The following is a 21,596-nucleotide window of genomic DNA, read 5'->3' on the forward strand; positions in this document are numbered from 1 at the left end:
GCTGCCATGGGAACAGCAGCTACCTGACTGTAACAGAGTAAATGCTGCTTCTTTGTTTTAACGTTCACAATCAAGTTACAGGTACATCATGGAAGCACTTACCAGATTAAAGAATAGGATATAAGTATTACCAACCATGAACATAGAAAATTAAAGGCATAGCTGCCCAAAATAGAGAGGATGGATGGGAAAGGGGAGTATGAGACAAGAAATAGTGTCTCTAGGAGAAAACAAGAGTCTGCCAGTGTCATCTGAGAGGTACACGGAAGGAACCAGTGTAGAGAGTAAGGGAGACGGGGATGGTCACAGTGAGCTCATCAGCTATCACAATAAGATACCAAGAAACTGCCTTTAAAACCGATCAAGTGAGAAATGGTGCTTGAAGCATAATATTTATACATGTGGAAATCCCCACAAAAGAAGCAAAGATGATCTACAGGGAAAAAGAAAAAAAAAAAGTAGTTGCTTTTGAGAAGCAAGGCTTAAGTGAAAGAAGTCGGGTAAGACATGTTGCTCTTCTGTTCTGTAATGTTTTCTATTTTTAGCCACTTGCATACATTACTTTGACTGAACTTATTTTAAATAAAAGATCCTCTATAAAACCACTGTTTAGATCAGTCGGATTTTACTCAAGTTTTACCAGGTCTTCCAAATGGTGTGTTGAGACCATTGCAGCTGGACTTACAGTGTGTTTACTTTATTTTAATCTTAGCAAAGTCATGTTTAAACTCTACAAGTGCACTAGTCATTATATGGCTCTGAAAAGCTGTCCAACTCTGATCTGTTTTAAACAAAATAGAATGGCTTTGACGATCGTTCTAGGTTTTCAGAATATGGAAATTCACAGCAAGAAAAACAAAGTGATTTTTAAAGGTTCACCTTCCGCAGAACAGTTCAACACAGGCACAAGCATTCCAGAACATTTGAGTCTCTGAAAGCCAATCAATACTTAGAAAAGGCTCAAATCTTGAGTTCTTCCAGGAGGGCTATTTAACTTTGAAAAAAATGAACTGATAAGCATAATTAGCCAAAAAGCTTAAGGAAACAGCACTTTCTAGTATGCCCATGGAGAAGTTGAATTATGAAAAACAATCTGGAAATTGTTATTGTTTTTGTGAAACATTTACCCAGCACAGACAGCAGAGTAAGGACCCCAGCACATGACTGGGAACCATGATCAAGGAGATGATGCTAATTAGCATGATGTTAATTAGGGCTCCCAGCCACTCAGGGAGCCAGCAGTGGGGGGCGGGGGGGGGGGGGGGCAAGCAGCAGGGCCTACAGACAAGCAGGATGAGCCAAAAACCCAGCTAATGGAGCATGCCAGGAAGACAGAAGTGCATAACGAATTCCATTTTTAATGGAGAAAAAAATAAGCAAGGAACAACTTATCTTTACTGACGTCACTGCCTTTAAGTGACCGATAGAGAATGACAAATAGCTTATGTAGATCCTGCTTTGAATTTTATAGATTCAATAGCTTTCCTAAACAGCAGTGGGAACTAAAAATTCCCAGAGAGACAAAAACAATGTTTTTCATTTAAAATCAGTTTTTAAATATTTTTCTTACAAACCTACAGGGAAAATGGAGATAAGTTCGGAATATTGCATTTATTCTCAAATCCGGACTATACCACAAGTCATTAAGTAGAAAGCTAAACAAATCATTTATCATATACCATCAATCCCCTCTCCTAATTCACACACACACTCTCTCTCTCATATGCAGGCATGCAACCCTTTAAAGCATCATGTTTATTCCCCTGAAGCATGTCTGTCTCAAATTCTTAATTGCTCATCCCTACAAGATCTTACCCAGCATGGCCTGACCTTCTGAAAGGATCAGAACATGATTGATTGATTACATTGTTCATTCATTAAATTTTATTCAGACTTAGACTAGCCCAAATCCCTTAAAGCAATTCTCCTTCCTCTGGTCTATGTCAAAATAAAAGCTCCTACTAGCATTTATCCATGTCTTTAGACACTTTCAGAAATGTCAAAATTTCAGGTAATCTCACATATCCTTATATTTTTAAGACAAATGTTTCTGTTGTTGTTTAATATAGCTTCTTCCAAAAAAGGGTAGTGAAATAAATATCCCTGGGTGGAATCAACCCAACTGAAGCATACAAATCAGACAGTAAACCCGGAGTTGGTTGACAGAGGGAAAGCAACCAGGTAAGTCTGTCAAATTTCATTTGAGTTTCTCAGAAAATAGGCGTGTAAAAACAAACAAAAGCCAGGAATCATCCAGGGAGGCATTCTAAAGGACAGCGGCACTACGTTCCAAGCTATGTAGACCCTGGTAATAACGTCACAGAATTTTCAGAAGCAGGCAGGATTAGGCAGATTTTTTGGAACAGGAGGCATACTTGCTCCTTCCTTACATTATTTTACCGTCCTAATAATTCAGCCCATTCTGTCTCTGTCCTCCACCCACCCTCCTCTCCTCCTCACACATCCCCACACCCCAGAGAGAAGTACATGGTAATGCTAGTATTCTGTTCCAGACCCACAACACAGAGATCCTCCTAGTATACCTCTTTCTGGTAGCGCAGTGGATAAAGCGTCGACCTGGAAATGCTGAGGTCGCCGGTTCGAAACCCTGGGCTTGCCTGGTCAAGGCACATATGGGAGTTGATGCTTCCAGCTCCTCCCCCCTTCCCTCTCTTTATCTCTCTCTCTCCTCTCTCTCTCTCTGTCTCTCTCTCTCCTCTCTAAAAATGAATAAATAAAATAAAATAAAAAATAAAAAAAAATAAAAATTAAAATTACCTCTTTCTGACCCAAAAACTTGGGGAAGGCCTGTATCTGATGTGTTTCCTACTCACTGTGCCCAGGCCCTTCAGCCAGACCAGACCAGCTACCACCCTCTGCAGGTGGTCAAAGTAAACATCCACCCCAAGGATCCCAGAGTATCCGGGGCAGGACAGCTCCCTCACTCTCCCTACCCCACATACATCTATCTAATCCTACGGCCCCTCTCAGAATGCTGCCTGTGCCCTCGACTCCTACATCCCAGCCTTGTGCTCCTTTGCACTTGGTTTTGGATTGGTCTCTCTGGAAATAGACATTTGGTCTACCTCACCCCTAGCTCTCAACATCCTCACCTCACCAGAGGCTGCCTACAATGGTGTAAAGATTTCTGTATACTTTTATTGGACAACTACAACACTGTCGGTTCTCATTTTTACATGGACTGTAGGTGGCTCACAGCTAAATTTCACATTGACATGAATGAGGCATTTTTATTGGGGTTTCCCAACAGAACCCCTTGTCTTCTGTTTGACTTCTGACCTCTCTTAGTTCAAGTATGCTAGCTGTCACAGCATTTTCTGCCAAGAGCTGATATATTACTAGAGTACATTTCTTTCCTGTTTCAGAGCAGGGGAGTGATATAGTTTCAGAGGCGGAAGTGCGCTTAGCAGTCATACGGCCCAAAATTTCCCGAATGCCAGAACTCAGGCCAGTATTGGCCAGATCATGGCTAACAATCACACTGGTCCTGAATTTCTGTCCTAGTCTACAAAATCTGTCAGTGTGGGAACAACTAGGCTGGGCAAGCCTATACATTCTTCAATAAGGACAGGGAGACTAGCTGCAGCGAACTGATCTGTCCCCAGCTGTGCAGCTGTCAAGTGCAGAACTGATATATCTGGGGTGCTGCGACACAGGCTTTGAGAGGAGCAGCCAACTCTGTCCCACCAGTCCGCCCGCAGCGGAGGCACGCCCAAGGCCTGAAGAACACGGCTTTATTACCTGCCCGGGCTGTCCCGCACATACCGTGAGATCACGCAGCCACCACGAGGACAACTAAAGGGGAAAACCAATAATCTCTCACCGAAGTTTACTTGACCTCATGCTAGAGCAATTATGCGCTGTCCCTGGAGAGCTCCAGGGACCACACCAAGCAGTTTTCAGTACAAAGACTATTGGAAGTTTCCACATTAATTCCTTATCCGCCAATTAAGAAAGGAAAAAAAAAAGTTTTCTAAAGCAAGCATATGTGAATGAATGAGAATTCATACACTTAAGTAAAAAACCAGCTACTCACCCTCTCTTATAAAACCCCACCAGCAACCAGGTGGAGTATCGAACTGCAATGGAAGTAATAAAGCCAGGCAAGTACACTCCTCCTGCCTCACAGAACCATGGTAAAAATCAAACCAGACAGTCTAAGTGACAGTGTTCTGACACTTTATAGAACTTGACCAATGCAGGGGATGACCAACTGATAAGAATGAAGTATCTTTTTTTAAAGGACTCACCTAAATTCTCGGTTTGTGAAGAGTCAACTTTCCTGGAGATATACTGAATCAGCCAAGAAGACTTCAGCAGCAATAACTAAAATAATAATAACAAAAAACCATCAGAATCAAGTAACGTTACAGATGTCAGTTTTTTTGGGGGGAAAAATATCAGTCTATACATTTGGCCATTTCCCCCCTCACTAAGCATGAAAGGAAATAACTCAGGAAACAATGAATTTCCGCTGCAACACATGGGCTGGGAGTTTTCTTTACCAACAGGGAACTGAGGTCCCAGGACACTTATTTCAAAGGCCAAAATTATGTTACTGTTGGCAAAGAGGCAAAACACATGATCTTCTTCCCTGTGGTAGAAATGCTTAATGGCTTTGAATTTAAACAAAGACTATATATATAAATTCAAGGGGATATATATATCCCCTCCCTGCCCCCACCAATGTTTAAAACAAAAAAATCTCAGGCACTGCAAATTAGCCTACCTGAGCTCTTCTTGTCTGGTTCACTTTTTTCCTACTTAGTTCCTTTAACACGTCTGTGAAGTGGTCCTTCCTTGCTTCAGCTGTTCCCCCCCTCCTTCATTCCCAGCTCTGGCATTGAGAACTGCCCGGTTAACACCTTCCTCCATGGAAACCCAGTCTGAAGCAAGGAAGCACCATAATCAATTGTAGAAATCCACACAGTGAGCCAGCCACAGCTAACAAATAGAAGCCTGAGTGAGAACATACACATGAATCAATGAAACAGAATCACATACAGTTATAGAACCAAGTATCCCTATGAAACAGAACAACCGCAGGTAATCAGATCTGTCTGGGTAGGCAGGTGTGTAATACTAGTTAATAAATGGTACTGGTTTGCTACTTAGGAAGAAGAAGAAAACATCAGGATCTCTCTACTTAAGATAAACTCAAAATAGAATCCAAATGAGTATGAGAAGAATATACAGATAAATAGATTTATAATATAGGGATTGAAAAGGCCTTTCTTTTTAAACATGACATCAAAATTTGATATGAGACATTTGGCTGACTACATTTTAAAAAATGTCCATAATATGAATGGCAAAAACAAATAAAAAACAAAAACCAAGAACAAACACTGATATTTTGGGGCAAAAGATAAAATAAGAAACAAGAAACTTACAAAAGGCTGCTATCCTTATTATGCAAAAAAAAATGTTTTAAAAATCAGTAAAGAAATTAATACTCCCCTCAAAACAAACAAAGCAAATTAATAAAGTTTACTCAACTATATTAATAATGAAAAAATACAGCTTTAGAACACGGAGATTGTATTTATTACCTATCAAACTGACATTTACCAAAGACGGACAATAGCCAATGTTATGATGTAGCACTTAAGCAATTATGTCAGCATGTAAAAATGGCATACTCTTTGATTTAGCAATCCTATTCCTAAATAAGTTTCTTAAAGTAAATTATGCTATAAGCACAAAGATGAATATACACAGCATTGTTTATAATTATGAGGAAAAATAATAAGTGCCCGAAAGGTCCACAAACAGGAGACATGTTAAATAAACTACACAGACTCTGAAATTCATGGAGGTCTATATTTATTGTTACAAAAAGACATCATGATATACTTCTGAGTGAATAAAACAGTTAAACAACCACAAAGAGTCTACTGTATTTGTGTATGTGCACATGTGTACGTGTACATATGTGTGTGAGTGCGTGTTCACAAGCGCATGTACATGTGTGCGTGGGTGTGTTTTCCCGGATGTTCTAACAAACAGCTAGAAGGATTTTTAGAGAATTTTTAATTTGTTTATATTTCGTGTAATGAGCATGAATTTTTTTCCAAACAATACAATTGAACTATTTTTAAATCTTATGCTCAAACGTAAAGTGATAAACTGCATAGATTTCTACTTTCCTTCTCTATCAGCTTTTCTCTTTAGTAAGATTTGTGTCACACAGGTGCGTATGGTGAAGACTGATTAGAAAGTTCCCTTCCTGTCTCCCGGTCCTTTTCATTCCCCAGGGCCACCTCACCATTTGCCTTTGCCTAAGACACACCTGTATCCTTATTATACTTCTCTTTTTACTTAAGCTAGCTCAAGTGGATTTGTTACTTGTGACCAAAGGAATACCATTAATACAATGCTGCTTTTTATTTTCCACCTTCTTAATCATTCCCTCCTATTTGAAAACAGAACATTATATTCTGTAATTGTATTAATGAAGATTTACAATGTCATGTACTGTTTATGACCTACAGCCGAAATAATCGAAGCAAGAAGCTCAAAGCCAATATAACAAAGGCAAAAAAGAAACCTATTTCAAGAGACAGATAAGTTCCTTCCTGACTAATAAAAGAACTGATGAAAAGAGTATTTGAATAAGAATAAGAACAAAGGGGACATATTTGTTCAGATGGGCCATTTCTATGGTTAAAATATTCTCTACGATAATATTCTTAATCATGCTACATATTTATTTTTATTGGGTTTTATTTATATATAAAAAGATATTTTTTTTTCCTATTTGGACTATAAAATACAAAAAAGGTATTCTCATAAAGGGCCCATTATAGTCAATTTATCTCCAGCAAACAAATTTATTCTTCTCATTGCCCTATTTTTAAAGGTTCAGAAGTTCCATGTAATAACATGAATCCTCATAATACCATAATTATAAACCTGGTTAAAAAGCCATAATCCCTTGTAGACATACAAATCCCTCTATAGGTGTGTTGATGTAAAGTACAAATCTAGATAATCCCCCTTCATCTCCTGGAGGCTCCCTTTACCCCTCAAAATTTCCCTCAATGGTAGACAATGGACAAGAATCACTACCCAATGTCAGAGAGGAGCAATCATGAGACTTAACTAAGTATCTCTATCTCCAGTGCCAAGCACTAGCCTCTGTTCTGACCCCTCCTCAATGCAAGGAAACCTTTCTACATGGACCGATGGGGAGCCAGGCAACTCCATAGTTGAGGCTAAGATGTATTAGGGTTTAGAAGACAAAACACTGCATTTAGGGAAGGCAAAAATAAAGTGATTGATCCTTGTTCTGTCATTTACCAGTCATCTGGCCTCAGGATGACTTAACCTCTCTGTACCTCAGTTTCCTTCTCCGTAGTTACACCCAGCAAGGATTAAAGGAGATAACGTACCTAAAGCAACAAGCAGTGCTCAATAGTCAAAAGTGGTCTTGCTTGAGTGGGAGCAGTGATGGAACAGCCTATTGTTGCCTACAAAACCCTGGGACAAAATATGTCCCTATGTAGGACAGTCAACTACTTACAGTGATTATTTTAAACATGACAAAAACCCTTCCAATTCAATGGAAACTTCTCAAGGTGCCAGGAGTTCATTAGAGGAACTTTGCCAGAAAGTGGCCTTCTCCAGATCACCATAGAATAAATCATTTGGCAGTTTCCATGTTGTGCCTTTTCTGGAGTATTTCGAGAGGCATAGGTAACTGTGACCAAAAAGCACCAAAAGCTACCAACTGAAATGCCTGTCACCAACAGCAGGACATTAGGGCGGGACTTAACTACTTTTGTATCACAGGCTACATCCTACATGCTTGGGAAGCTTACACACCCTTCTCAGAGTCCCAGGTCACTCACCAACAGAGCAGAGAGGTAATACTTAGCTATTTCAGATGTGGAAATGAGAGAGTGTAGCTAAAGTTCTTAACACAGTGCCTGGAGCCCAGCAAGTGTCCAGTAGACGAAAACATCTACTGTCAACTATCAATAAACGTATTCATAACAGCATTAAACAGTAATAAAACACATGTTAAAAAACGTGATTAAGACCATACAAGGCACTTCTTCACAGTGAGGGTGTTATGAACTCTTGTTTTTCACATTTCCCTTGGCATAATCCCCACAGGAATGTGGAGTCACGCTGAAGGGGACCTGAGGCAGCAAGAGGGTCTCAAGCTATTAAGGGTCTACATGAGCCTGACCGGGTGGTGGCGCAGTGGATAGAGCGTCGGGCTGGGATGCAGAGGACCCAGGTTCGAGACCCTGAGGTCACCGGCTTGGACCCAAGGTCGCTGGCTTGAGCAAGGGGTTCCTCGGTCTGCTGCAGCCCCACTGTCAAGGCACATATGAGAAAGCAATCAATGAACAACTAAGGTGTCACAACGAAAAACTAATGATTGATGCATCTCATCTCTCTCCGTTCCTGTCTGTCTGTCCCTATCTATCCTTCTCTCTGACTCTCTCTGTCACTGTAAAAAAAAAAAAAAAGAAAAAAGGTCTATATAATTCATGTGGCTGGAATCACAATATGTGGTACAGATTCCCAAGCAACCAGAAACACATTGCCCTAAAATTTCTTTAAAAAGAAGGGAAGAGTATAATATCACATCTGAGCCCTAATACCAGCTGCACAAGCGTAAAATTCAGAAGATGGGTCCATAGGCATCATCTCAAGTCATATTGTGGCCCAAAGTTAATAAAAGTGCTTTTATAGCAAAAGACCAAGTAAAGCAGAAAATATCCACTAAATTTAGCTTAAACTTAAGCCAAGTATACCCCTCTTAGCTTAAAGTTCTCATTAACATTTGATATATTTATTACTGATTGCGCAAAATCACAAAATCCAAGAAGGAAAGAAAGAGACCAACTAGCTCTTCAGTAGCCCCAAAATAGAGATGATAGTGAGCAAAGAGAGAAAAGAGGAGAAAATTTAAAAACAAAATTCCCCCAACTTCTACCATTTGCCAAAGACTTACCTTATTTCTCTGAAAGCTTGAGAACTTTTCAATGAAAGTACAGCTGAACGATTTGAGTCCAACTCTGCTAGGTCAGAAGGTATCTGATTCCAAGGGGAAATGTCCAATTCTCTTTTCATGGCTTCCCCTTCCTGATCTTCCAGCTAGAGGCTGGGTGCTAGGGACTGGGGTCAAAGGAAAGTCAACCAAGCACAAGCTTGAAGCATCAATGCCCAAGGTCTTTGGAGATGACATAATATGCTACCTTACACTTTGCAGGATAAAGAGGAAAGCTCCAGAAATTTCTCTGTAGTCCTCTAAAGGCAGCATTCCAGCCAAGGAGGAAGTAAGAGGTGAGATGTGCAGAAAAGATTCCCAGTATAAATGAGGTAAATGCTGGTTCAAACAAAATTGTGGACTTTCTCTAATGCAGAACAGCTTTGACACTTTAGTATGATAATGCTAATAATGAATAAATGTTTCCAACCTTATCTGTACAGATTATTTTTGTGGTCTACATCTTGGGACAAGTGCCCCACATAACACTTTGGAGAAAAAATAATGTTACAATTAGTTATTTTATGCAAATGATTATTGAAGGCTCACTCTGCCCCACGGCATGCACAATTATTAATACTAAGCACAATGCTCCTAAAGATCAGTTAACAGTGCAAACAATATGAATGCAAAGTAGTGTGAAATACTGGTCACTAGGAAGGCAAAATAAGTGCTACAATTACATAGCACTTTACTTCACTCAGTCCTTCTATGCTTTTCACAACTGGAAAAATAGGGTTGCCACAAGTTCCTCATTGTTCTGTAGCTCAGTTTCCCTTCTCTAGACATTTTTAAATGCACTTACAATAAAACTCAATTAGTGATGTGGGCATCTAGAATGTAAACTTCTTGAATACAAGACTATAGCCCCAGTGCTGGGAACAGTGTGGGTACAAAATTGCTCAATAAATGTTTGACTATGTAAATAGAGGAATCAGTAAATAAACTTACATAAGTGTATCATTAACTCATTCTTTCATAAGATGGGCAAAATATTTATTCTACAGTTTTGTTTTTTTTTTTTCTTTTCATTTTTCTGAAGCTGGAAACAGGGAGAGACAGTCAGACAGACTCCCGCATGCGCCCGACCGGGATCCACCCGGCACGCCCACCATAGGGCAATGCTCTGCCCACCAGGGGGCGATGCTCTGCCCATCCTGGGCGTCGCCATGTTGTGACCAGAGCCACTCTAGCGCCTGAGGCAGAGGCCACAGAGCCATCCCCAGCGCCCGGGCCATCTTTGCTCCAATGGAGCCTTGGCTGCGGGAGGGGAAGAGAGAGACAGAGAGGAAAGCGCGGCGGAGGGGTGGAGAAGCAAATGGGCGCTTCTCCTGTGTGCCCTGGCCAGAATCGAACCCGGGTCCTCCGCACGCTAGGCCGACGCTCTACCGCTGAGCCAACCGGCCAGGGCTATTCTACAGTTTTATATTTTAGGTTGACTTTGAAATGCTCGCTCTAAAGCAATTCATATTACTCTTTTCTCAAAAAGTTTTATTTTTCTTATTTCGCTCCCACCATAATTTCCCATCCTTTGCAACTTCCCCGCCCCAAATACACACAAAGGTATTTTTCTTACAACTTATGGATGAGAAGGAAATTTGTATCTCTAGACCAAGTACCATATTTAATACATGATTACAGCCAATTATTTTCAATAAAAGCCAAATTAACTAACATTCAAAAGAGTAGGAATCTCATTAATCAGAGCTATGTGGAGATTCTCCTCTGGGAGAAGGAAGAAGAAACACATTTATCTTGTAGAAAGCAACTAGACACAAACACGCTTTTATCTCCAATTTGCTGATAAAAGCAACCAAGCATGGACTACGGATATCAAAAAATAATCCATACCGTTAATTTCAATATTCTGAACATGTTCAAAATAATACCGACGTGTTGCAACATCTTCAAACGAACAGATAAAAAAATGTTCTTGCTAAACTCAATTCACTGTGACAAAATCTGACAATACATTTAAAAAAATTTTGCAACAGTTGTGTGTGCATGAATGTGTTTTAGGGAAAAGGGGTGAGAAGAGCAAGAGTATACTGCTCTAATTCCATGTCGGTCATTCAGAAAAGCCAATGAGATAGATTCTTCCCCACCCCCTTGCCTCCTACAAAACGGGTAGTGGCCAGTGTGTTCCTATTTGCAGTCCCCAACTTCCCAACCTTTGATGGGCTACATTCCCATCTGCTGCAGCATTCCCCCCAGCCCCAGCTGTGTGCCAGCTCCTGCCACCACCAGAGTAAATAGGGTAGGACAGTCATTTGAGTTGTATCCTCAGCTCCCAGGCCATAAGGAGCACCAGGGCCTGCTACCTTGCCTTCCACCTGAACTGCCCTAGCGGTCTGTACTCCAGCACCACTGAGTCAGCTCTCCTTCTTGAACACTGTACCCCCTGAGCTGTTTCCCCTCCAGCGGCCTTTGACCTCCAGTCTCCAGTGCCTACACTGGCCTCCCAAAGCCCCTATTCCTCTGGCTGCCCATCGAACTCCACCTACTCCAGGTGACTTCATCAGCCAGATTTTTACATCGCATTGACCATATTACGTTGATGCAATCTATTTAAGTGTGTGTATTCCCCACTGCACTGTGGGCACCTGAGGGCAAGAACTGTGACTTCTCCCAAAGTTCTAGTCTCAGTTTAGATCACAGTTCCTAACACATAGTCTTAATAAATGAATGAATAATGAACAAATATATCTTGTACATCTCATGACTCCAAGACACAGGGATGAGAGTTAGGAGGCTTCAAGCTGGAGTAAGGCGGCAGGGTCAGAATAGGGTTGTGTGTTGTGTGTACATGTGTTCACACACTGAGGAGAAGGTGCTGCCTCATTTTATGGTATCTTCTCTAGAACTTGAAGGCCAAGGTCCCACCTACAATCCCCCCTTTCTCTCGGTCCCAGGGATTAACCAATTACTCACTCTTCAGCTACAAACCCTGCATCTTTGACTAAGCTTCTCTCCTGTTGCGTCTGTTATCATGTAGGGAAACACATCAATTCATATTTATGCTTTCTTTCACATCCCAAAAGCAAACAAAGGCTTTATGACATATAACGATTGGAGAATGAGACAAAAAGACTCCCCTCTATAAGTTATCCCTCCATGCCTAAACCCTAAAGCACATCTATTATTCTCACTCACTGGACCCAGTTTGGACCCTGTGGGAGAGCACAAAACCACACAAGGAACTAACTGACAGCAGAACCTGATGCACACAAACAGGCAAGTGTTTTTCACCACCTGTCTGAGCATTTCTTTCAGGAAGGTCAGGTGGAAAGCTATAGTAAAGACAGCAAGAATGGAATACTGCTCTACTGTAAAAAGAAACGAGCTACCAAGCCATGAAAAAACAGGAAGGAAGATCAAATGTATAAATATATTACTAAGTGCAAGAAGCCAATATGAAAAGATTACATACTATATGATTCCAACCATATAACATTCTGGAAAAGGCAAAACTATGGTGACAGTTAAAAGGTCAGTGGTTGCCAGAGATTAGGGAGGAGAAATAAACAGGATGAGCACAGAAGATTTTGGGGGCAGTGACACTATTCTGTGTAATACTATTATGGTGGAGGTCATTACACATTTGTCCAAACCCATATAATGTACCACACCAAGAGTGAACCCTGATGTAACCTGGGGACTTGGGTGATGATGATGTGTCAGGGTAGATCTATCAATTGTAATTAATGTGCCGCTTAGGTGTGGGATGTTGACAGCAGGGAGTCTGTGCATTTACTTGGAGAATGGGTATGTGGGAACTGTCCATACTTTCTGCTCAATTTTGTTGTGAGTCTATAACTGCTCCAAAAATAAAAGTTACAAAAATATAAATAAAATCTTAGAAATTTAAAAACAAAGAAAAAAACACAAGCAAGAAAAGAAGGGTGAGATAGAGGCAGCACCGCAGATGCATCCAGGCACTGAAGTCCGAGAACTCTCATGGGTGCCCTGTCCACCACAGGGTGGTGGGGAGAAGCTTAGAGTGAGACCAGGTGGGCGTGGCTCTGGGAAGCAGCGATGGAGCACCTGTGGTCCTCCTGGCCAGCTGAGCATCACTTGCATGTATTAGAGTCATCATGTTGAAAAGGGACTGACTGCCCATGCAGAGCTCCAACCTGCTAGAACAACTCCGAGAAGTTATATCCTCTACTTTTATTCTCACTGCCATCTCAACCTTAAATTTGAGGGCTACTCCTCCATATTAGCACCTAAAGAAAGGCTTCTATAGTGAAACAAACTATCCAACTGAAGGACACGAGGAGAGACTATGACTTCCTCAAAGGGTAAACCATGTGGTTTTCCTGACCCATGGAAAATGCATCAACTGTAATGGAAATCCCAGGACTGCAGCCAGGAGAGGGAGTGGGCATCTCTCTTTAGGAGACATGCTAACCCCCTGTGAATATGCATAATGGTTCATTCCTCCAGCCCTCGAAGCCTGGTTTCCTGGGTGCTATGAGCCAACATACGACCACATAAAAGCAGTGGAAAGGCCCTGGGCAGTGGCTCAATGGATAGAGTGTCAGCCTGGCATATGGACATCCTGGGTTCAATTCCTGCTCTGAACACACAGGAAAAGCAACCATCCACTTCTCCTCCCTCCCTCTCCCCCTTCTCTCTCTCTTCTCCTCCCTCCCTCTCCCCCTTCTCTCTCTCTTCTCTTCCCATAGCCAGTGGCTTGATTGGTTTGAGCATGGCCCCAGATGCTGAGGATAGCTTGGTCGGTCCAAGCACATCAGCCTCAGGTGCTAAAAGTAGCAAAGTACTTGAGCATCAGTCCCACATGGGATTGCCAGGTGGATCCTGTTTGGGCCACATGTGGGAGTCTGCCGTACTATCTCCCCTCCTCTCACCTTAAAAAAAAAGGCAATGGGAAGAAAGAAGCACCATGAAATTTGATCAGCCTCTGGGCAACCTAAAATGGATATCACGAATAAGAACACAGAGTCATTTGGGAAGATGGTTTGGCTAATCAAGAACAAATTAGCTATTTAGGTATACATAAATGTGGAAATCAGGGACTTATTTTTCATAAATAAGAACCTGTCATCACTTGACTCTGATTAGTAGCTACTGTATCCCTCAAAGTTCATCTTTCAAAAATGATTTTGCTGCCTTAACATCTCTAACTACAGGCAGTCTGGCCTTCATAAACCGTCACCTGATAGGTTTTCCAAAAAGCTAAATCCTTCTCCTTCCTCATCCAGCCAATGGTTTTGGTAAATTTCATTCAACCCCTGCCCCCCAACAAACAGTTCTTTTACCATTGAAACTTCTTCCTCCTCACAGAATATTCTGGAAATTAATTCCCCTTAGCCATGTCTCCTTCTTCCTGTCCCTAATCCGTCATTCCACATTTCCCCTTTTCCAAGGAGCCTCCCTTCCCCTGCTATTCTCTGAATTTTCATGGGTCTTGTAGATTTCTCTGAAGAACTTGACAATTCATTTTATTATGTTATATTTCTTCCAATACTGACTCCACAGGGCTCCACAACAATGACACATAAGGTATACTGACCTGTCAAGTGCCCAGCACCAGCCTACTGCAAGGTCACCCACGGCCAGGAGCATCCTCGTTCCCTTCCACTCCTGCTCAGTGAACATGGATAATGGGGGTCCTCTGAGCCTCACTACTGTCCATAAAAAACTGGATGAAACCACCCTCACAGGCTCATGCAGGACTATGTAAGCATTAGGCGTGGGGTGAAACGTGCCTGCAACAGATACCAACTTTTCTCTCCTCCTCATGTGTGATCTTTTGGCTCTCCAACTAGAATAAGATCTATCACAGCAAGGTAGGACTCACCTTTCCTACATTCCTTCCAGGCATTTCCACAGTACCACATACCTAGGAGATGGTTTTAAAATAGTGTTTTCTAGTTAGTGGCCAAGTTATCTTTAGGTGATAAGGTTTCACAACATTTCCTTATAACTTCACGCACCATATAAATACTTAAAACATTCTACTAAAGCCTGACTGGTGGTGGCGCAGTGGATAGAATGGCCTGGGATGCTGAGATACTAGGTCTGAAACCCCGAGGTCACTGGCTTAAGTGCAGGCTCATCAGGCTTGAGCGCAGGCTCACCAGCTTGAGTGTGAGATCATTGACATGATCTCGTGGTCACTGACTTGAAGCCCAAGGCCACTTGCTTGAAGCCCAAAGTAGCTGGCTTTGAGTAAGGGGTCACTGGCTCGGTTGGAGCCCCCCCCCCCCCCGTCAAGGTACATATAAGAAGTAATCAATGAACAAATAGAAGTGCCACAACTACAAGTTGATGCTTCCTATCTCTCTCCCTTTCTGTTTCTCTCTCTAAAAAGAAATGAAAAAAAATCCACTAAAAAGGTCAAATATGTGCACAATATAAAGAACGTGACAATGAACCTTAAAGTATTCATTTAACTTCAACAATTACCAACTCATAACCTTATTTCCTCCAGACCACCCACCCTCTTACTTCTTCCCCAGCCCTTAAAGAGATTATTTTGAAGCAAATAGATATATCATATCAATATAAATATTTCATAAAGCTAGTATTTTACATCAGAAAATGTATAACATAGCTGTTTTCACTTAGAAAAAAAGTCTATGCCTATCAAATCAAGTTACGACCATCTCCATCTCTGTTCCCGTTGCACTCAGCAAGGCACAGGCGACCTCCGACCAACTCAGCAGGCCTGACTTATGATTCCTGGTGGCACAGGAGCTGGCTAGGTGCCTGCAGACAGGACGCTGCCCATCCATCTCCCAGATCTCTGCTTCCAAGGGTCCTGCGGGCTTTCTGCTCCCGACTGGTCTGCTTGGGACCACTAGGACTTTCTACGTCTCTGGTACACATTTCTGGGTCATTCCCAGCACCATCTTCGCTACCTAGACTAGCTTTGCCTCTGCTTGCTCTTTGTCAAAAACAGAATTAATATATATATATATATATATATATATATATATATATATATATATATCCCCCAAAAAAAGCAAAGTCTTCTCTAGGAACAAGTCTCCTCCATATTACCCTCATATTGAAAAGAAAAAATCCTTCTACCTATGCAGGTGGCCATAGGCCTGAGGGGAGGGGATGACTTCCCAGAGTGTCCCCTGTGGTCTTCTCTAAAGTAAGCGTGAAATCATTTAATATCATATTGGAACAAATCATAATTCAAATATAAAACGATTTGGGTAATTGTTCAAATTACCTACCTCACTGTAGACTTCGGTTCTCTATAACTGTGATACGCACACAGTTAAAGCTACTAGCCATGTGTGACTAGTGAGCACTTAAAATGTGGCTAATCTGAACTGAGATGTGCAACAAGTGTCAAGTCCATAGATCTCAAAGACTTAGTACAAATAAAATGTAAAATACCAGCCCTGGCCGGTTTGCTCAGTGGATAGGGTGTTAGCCGACATGCAGATGTCCCATTCAGTTCCCGGTCAGGGCCACAGAAGTGATCATCTGCTTCTTCTCCCCTCCCGCTCCCCCTTCTCTCCCTCTGCCCCTCCTGCAGCCAGTGGTTCGATTGGTTCAAGTGTCGGCCGCAGGCGCTGAGGATAGCTCAGTTGATTCCAGCATCAATCCCAGATGGGGGTGGCCAGGTGGATCCTGGCCAGGGCATACACAGGAATCTGTTTGTCTATCTCCCCACCTCTCACTTAAAAAAAAAATCTCGCCTGACCAGGTGGTGGCGCAGTGGATAGAGCGTCAGACTGGGATGTGGAAGGACCCAGGTTCGAGACCCCCGAGGTCGCCAGCTTGAGCGCGGGTTCATCTGGTTTGAGCAAAGCTCACCAGCTTGGACCCAAGGTTGCTGGCTCGAGCAAGGGGTTACTCGGTCTGCTGAAGGCCTGCGGTCAAGGCACACATGAGAAGGCAATCAATGAAAAACTAAGATGTCGCAACGAAAAACTAATAATTGATGCTTCTCATCTCTCTCCGTTCCTGTCTGTCCCTGTCTATCCTTCTCTCTGACACTCTCTCTGTCTCTGTAAAATAAATTTAAAAAATTTTAAAAAATTAAAAAAAATCTCATTAATAACTTTTAAATTTTGAAATGTTAACATTTTAGATATACTGGGTTAAAAAATAGATTGAAATAAATTTCACCTTTTAAAAATGTAGCTATTAGAGAATTTTAAATTATATGTGTCTCGTAATTATAGTTCCAGTACAATGCTTCTCTAGATTCTAATTCCTTTTCACAATAGCATACACATGTTTCGTGTCAACCCATCATAACTGGAACACAACTCTAAAACTAAAATGCACTTGGACTTCTTTTTTGAATTACAGCATTTTTGTATACTTCCCCTAACAGGTCCTGCCAATTCCATTAAGATTTAAATATTTAATTCAAGTGTTCCAGTAAGGTACTCATGGCTACCTTGTAACACAAAACATCACATCATTACCAGAGAGGCCCCTTCCGACTGAGAGTCCAAACATTTAACTGCTGTGCTATTTAAAAAGCAATTCCCAATCCATATTTTTAATCTCACAATCAGAATATGATAACATTTCTTCTGGCAGTTACAACCCAAGATGTTAGAATTTCACAGCTGAGAAAATATTCAAACCCTTATTTCTAATATAAGACAGGGGAGGGCAGGGCATTCTTTACAAACTAGGAGGAGGAGAGCCACTCACCTGCCTTCTAATGGTTTCCAATGAATAAAATAATGAACACCTGATAAACTGAAGATTAAAAACTAACTTTCAAAAAAAGTCAAGTCAAACAAATATTACATCTGACCTCTGAGCATTAGTGGACTTTAGGGTGATTCCCATCTGTGTTTTCCAAATGATCAACAGGGATCAGAATAAAGGGGAACAATTTGGTTGTTTAAAAAAGGCCACTCTGTTATATAGCCAGTGCTACCCAAAAGGTGCTCTGCCCTCAGCCAGTTTGTGATTGGTCTGTAAGAATAAAAGTGCAGAAACTGTGAGTAAACATTTGTCAATTTTCACAGCAATTTGACAAAGTTATTTATGTTGAATACATTAAATAAAAACTTATATTTTGTATGTCTTTTTTTTTCAGATATTTCATTTTTATTGAATTTTACAAAAGTATGTTAGCCCAAAAAGGATTAGAAACTAAATTACTAGTGCTTCCTTTCAGAAACACTAGGCTAGACCAATTCACCCAAATCCTCAATTTCTTGGTAATCTCTTTCCATATTTGTAGGAATTGGGGGTAGAGTAACAAAAGAGGAAAGGGAACTGCATCTGTACATTTTTAGAAAGAAAAGAAACACCACTTTGGGGGTGGGGTGGCAGAACTACTTCCATGACATAGCTAGGATTAGGATCTATAACACTATAATTTTCTTTTAATTACATGAGAGGAGGGGAGGCAGAGAAACAGACTCCCACAAACACCCTGGGATCCACCCCTCAAACCCCCTACAGGGCAATGCACTGCTCATCTGGGGCATTGCTCTGTTGCTCAGCAACCAAGCTATTTTTAGTGTCTGAGGCAGAGGCCATGAAGCCATCCTCAGTGCCCGGGGGGCAACTCACTTGAACCAATGGAGCCATGGCTGTGGGAACCAAGGGAGGGGAGAAAGAGAGAGAGAGAGAGAGAGAGAGAGAGATTGAGAGAGAGAGAATGGAAAGGGGTGGAGAAGCAGATGGCCGCTTTTCTTGTTTGCCTTGACAGGGAACTGAACATGGGACATCCATACACCAGGCCAATGCTCTACCACTGAGCCAACCAGCCAGGGCCCGCTATAATGTTTTTATCTACAACTACAGTGCCATATTTCTTCTATTATAAAATACCACTGATTATAAACCACACTGCGATATAATACAGTGTTGATGGGTCCTGATTTCAGAAACATCTAAACAGATGCAAACTAAAGTTCATATGTGGAATGATTACATTGCAACTAAGCAAAGATGTCAAGTGTTAATTATACACACAGAGAAATTAAATAATCATGTTTTTAAAAAGCCTTTCACCAAGTTTAGGTTAAAAGCTGAAAATATCTAGGTGAGTAAGGAATGCATTAGTAAGCACCGACCACGAGCAAAGTGTTCCGAGGAATGATAAAATGTAGAGGCCTGAAGAACCACAGCTGAGATGGGTAGATAGTGTTCAAAACATCAAGGAGTAGAGAGTAGAGCAGCTTACAGGTCAAATGACTCACGTGACAGTTACTTCAGTCACATTCAGTCTCAAAACTCCCTGCTTAGTCCTACACCAGCCAAGGGAGGGGCTCCGAAGGCAGCTATGTTCTTCCTAGAGCCCTGGACCCAAGGTGAAGGGGTGCACGCAGGCCTGGCAGCTGCGCTCCCACCCGCTCTCAGCAGTAACCAGCTGGGGCTGAGCCGGGGGAGCCCCTTCTCTTCTAAGCAAGTATCCTCATTTGTAAAAAGGGTTGATAACACATGCTTCTGGGTTATGTGGAGGGTTGGTTTGTTGTAACAAACAAGATTCAGGGATTTGAGCAAGTTGTAGACTGAAGGCAAGGAGAAACAGTGACCCTGGGAGGCAGGGGCATTTCTGGAGGAAGGCCGCCGTGAGGGAGGGTCTTGCGGCCAGGTGCTCTTCCTTCCGGCCCGAACACTGGCAGGGGGAGGGAGGAAGCCGCCAGGTGGCACCTCTGTGCTCCACGTGAGGGAGAAGAGCTTTCCGTGACAGCGGACGCCGAGGACACGGCAGATGGCAATGTGTGTGGGCACCAGTCCCTAAATGGTGTCCCCAAAGGAGGCCACGTGGCTTTCCTTCTCCAGGCCCCCGGTGAAGGGGGAGCTCAGGGGAGGCTGAGTAGAGAAGAAAGTGAAAGCAGGGCAGCCCCACGGGGGTGGAGGGTGGAGGGTGGAGGGGGGCGGGGGGCGGGACACGCGAGACAGGACGGACAAGGATGAGTTTCCATAGGGAGGTTTCGGTCCGGTCAAAGAGCAGGTCAGGGGTCCAAGTAAGTAAGGGGTTGCAATCAGAGAGAACAGAGAATGCCAAGAGGGGCACAACTTCTGGGCAAATCACACCATTCAGGGTGTGGTTTCCACAACTGGAAGGCAAGGCCTCCACAGAGAGTCAAAGGTCAGTTTGGGGGCTGGGTTAATGATGGGTTCCCTCGCAGGGGCGCGGCAACCGCCAGCCGGTGAGCAGAGCCGGGGCAGGGCCAAGGCCCCTGCTCAGGGCCTCAGCTCCTTGGTGAAGCCAGGCACTGGCCAGGAGGGAGGGGAGGGCATGGCGGCAGGAGGTGATGGACATGCGCGGAGGGCGGTTGTGGGGTTGTGGTGGATTTTAAAGTGCCCACAGATCCCTCCTCCAGACTCCAGGTGCCCTGGGAGTGTGAATCGGAAGCAGCTCCACAGGGAGTCCTGCCGGGGCAGCAGAGACCAAGGAGTGGCAGGGGCCATTCAAGACATCTCCGTTAAAGCCATCTGCAATGAAAGTGTTGGGAAGCAGTGTTCTGAACTCGATTTTGTCACTGATCGGACTCTGAACCACTAGGTACTACATTTTCCTGTACTTCCAGGCTTCTGGCTGGTACCATACACACTGAGATGGAAAAGTTTGGCAGAGAGTGGGTTTAAAAGGTCCCGTTAAAGGAGGTTGGGTGTGGGGGAATAAAAGGCTGACAGCAGCACACCTAAAGCAGGTATGTGGGGTGGAGCTACCAGGTAGTTCAAGGCACCTACACCAGCTGAGAAGACACCTGTGTTTCTTAACAAGCCAGAGAACCTGAACGGAGGGGCATAACAAGAAGAAAAGCAGGTACCTATCATGTTCCTACCAGGTGCCAGGCACTAGGCGCTGCAGCTCCACTCCTAAACACCATAGACACAGGGGAGTGAAAGACGCTCTCTGCTGTCTGTCCTGCTCTTGAGCATTGGGAATAAACAAAGAAGAGTTTGCAGTACATTCTGACACCTAAGAGACACATCAACCAAAGACAAGGCATATTTAGTCTTAAACCATTTTTAGGTGTAATACGGTTTCATTTGGTTTTAGGGATGATAATAGTTATGTGTTAAAAAGAGCTCTTGTCTTTTAGGGCTGCATACTGAACAATATACAGCTGAACTGTGATGTTTAAGATTTATTTCAAAATAATCAAGTGGAGATCATGAAACAAAGAGGTTATGTATTCATGATCGGGGAAGCTGTGTGATGGGTAAATGGGTGCTCACACTGTTCCTTCCACTTCTGCAGATGTTTGCAACTTCCAATTAAAAATCAAAAACAGAAATGGGAGGCAACTTGAAGGTAACATACAATGTCTTTAACCTAATTGCATTAGTATGGTGACATTACTGCAACAAACTCAAAACTATGAAACTGTATTTAAATGATGAAAATGCTTAAGGCCTTAAAAAGGTAGACTGACAGTCCACAGGGATCAAGTCTTTCAGTTTTCTAAAGAAGCAGGACTAGCTTAGCTGGCAGTCGGCGCATGCAGTCACGCTCGAAGAGGTCCAGGAACTACATCTACCCAGTGTGTCACCTTGACAAGGAAGGTCAGCACCTTTCCTCTGATGACACAATATAAGTCTGACTGATTCACCGGCCTGATAGGCAATACACTCCTGTCATGCTTTG

The 21,596-nt window shown here is 42.6% G+C and overlaps 1 protein-coding gene across 6 annotated transcripts in view; it reads right to left on the minus strand.

The window, feature by feature from the left end:
* Positions 1 to 21,596, minus strand: part of TLN2 (talin 2) — a 462,611-nt gene that overhangs the window by 265,128 nt on the left and 175,887 nt on the right. For all 6 annotated transcript variants that reach the window (XM_066344644.1, XM_066344645.1, XM_066344640.1 and 3 more), the window contains one exon: positions 4,272 to 4,347. The gene's annotated coding sequence lies outside the window, so the exon portion shown is untranslated. The remainder of the gene's footprint in view (positions 1 to 4,271; positions 4,348 to 21,596) is intronic.

The sequence above is a fragment of the Saccopteryx leptura genome, chromosome 6 (genome assembly GCF_036850995.1).
Source record: "Saccopteryx leptura isolate mSacLep1 chromosome 6, mSacLep1_pri_phased_curated, whole genome shotgun sequence".
In the NCBI taxonomy this organism is placed as follows: Eukaryota; Metazoa; Chordata; class Mammalia; order Chiroptera; family Emballonuridae; genus Saccopteryx; species Saccopteryx leptura.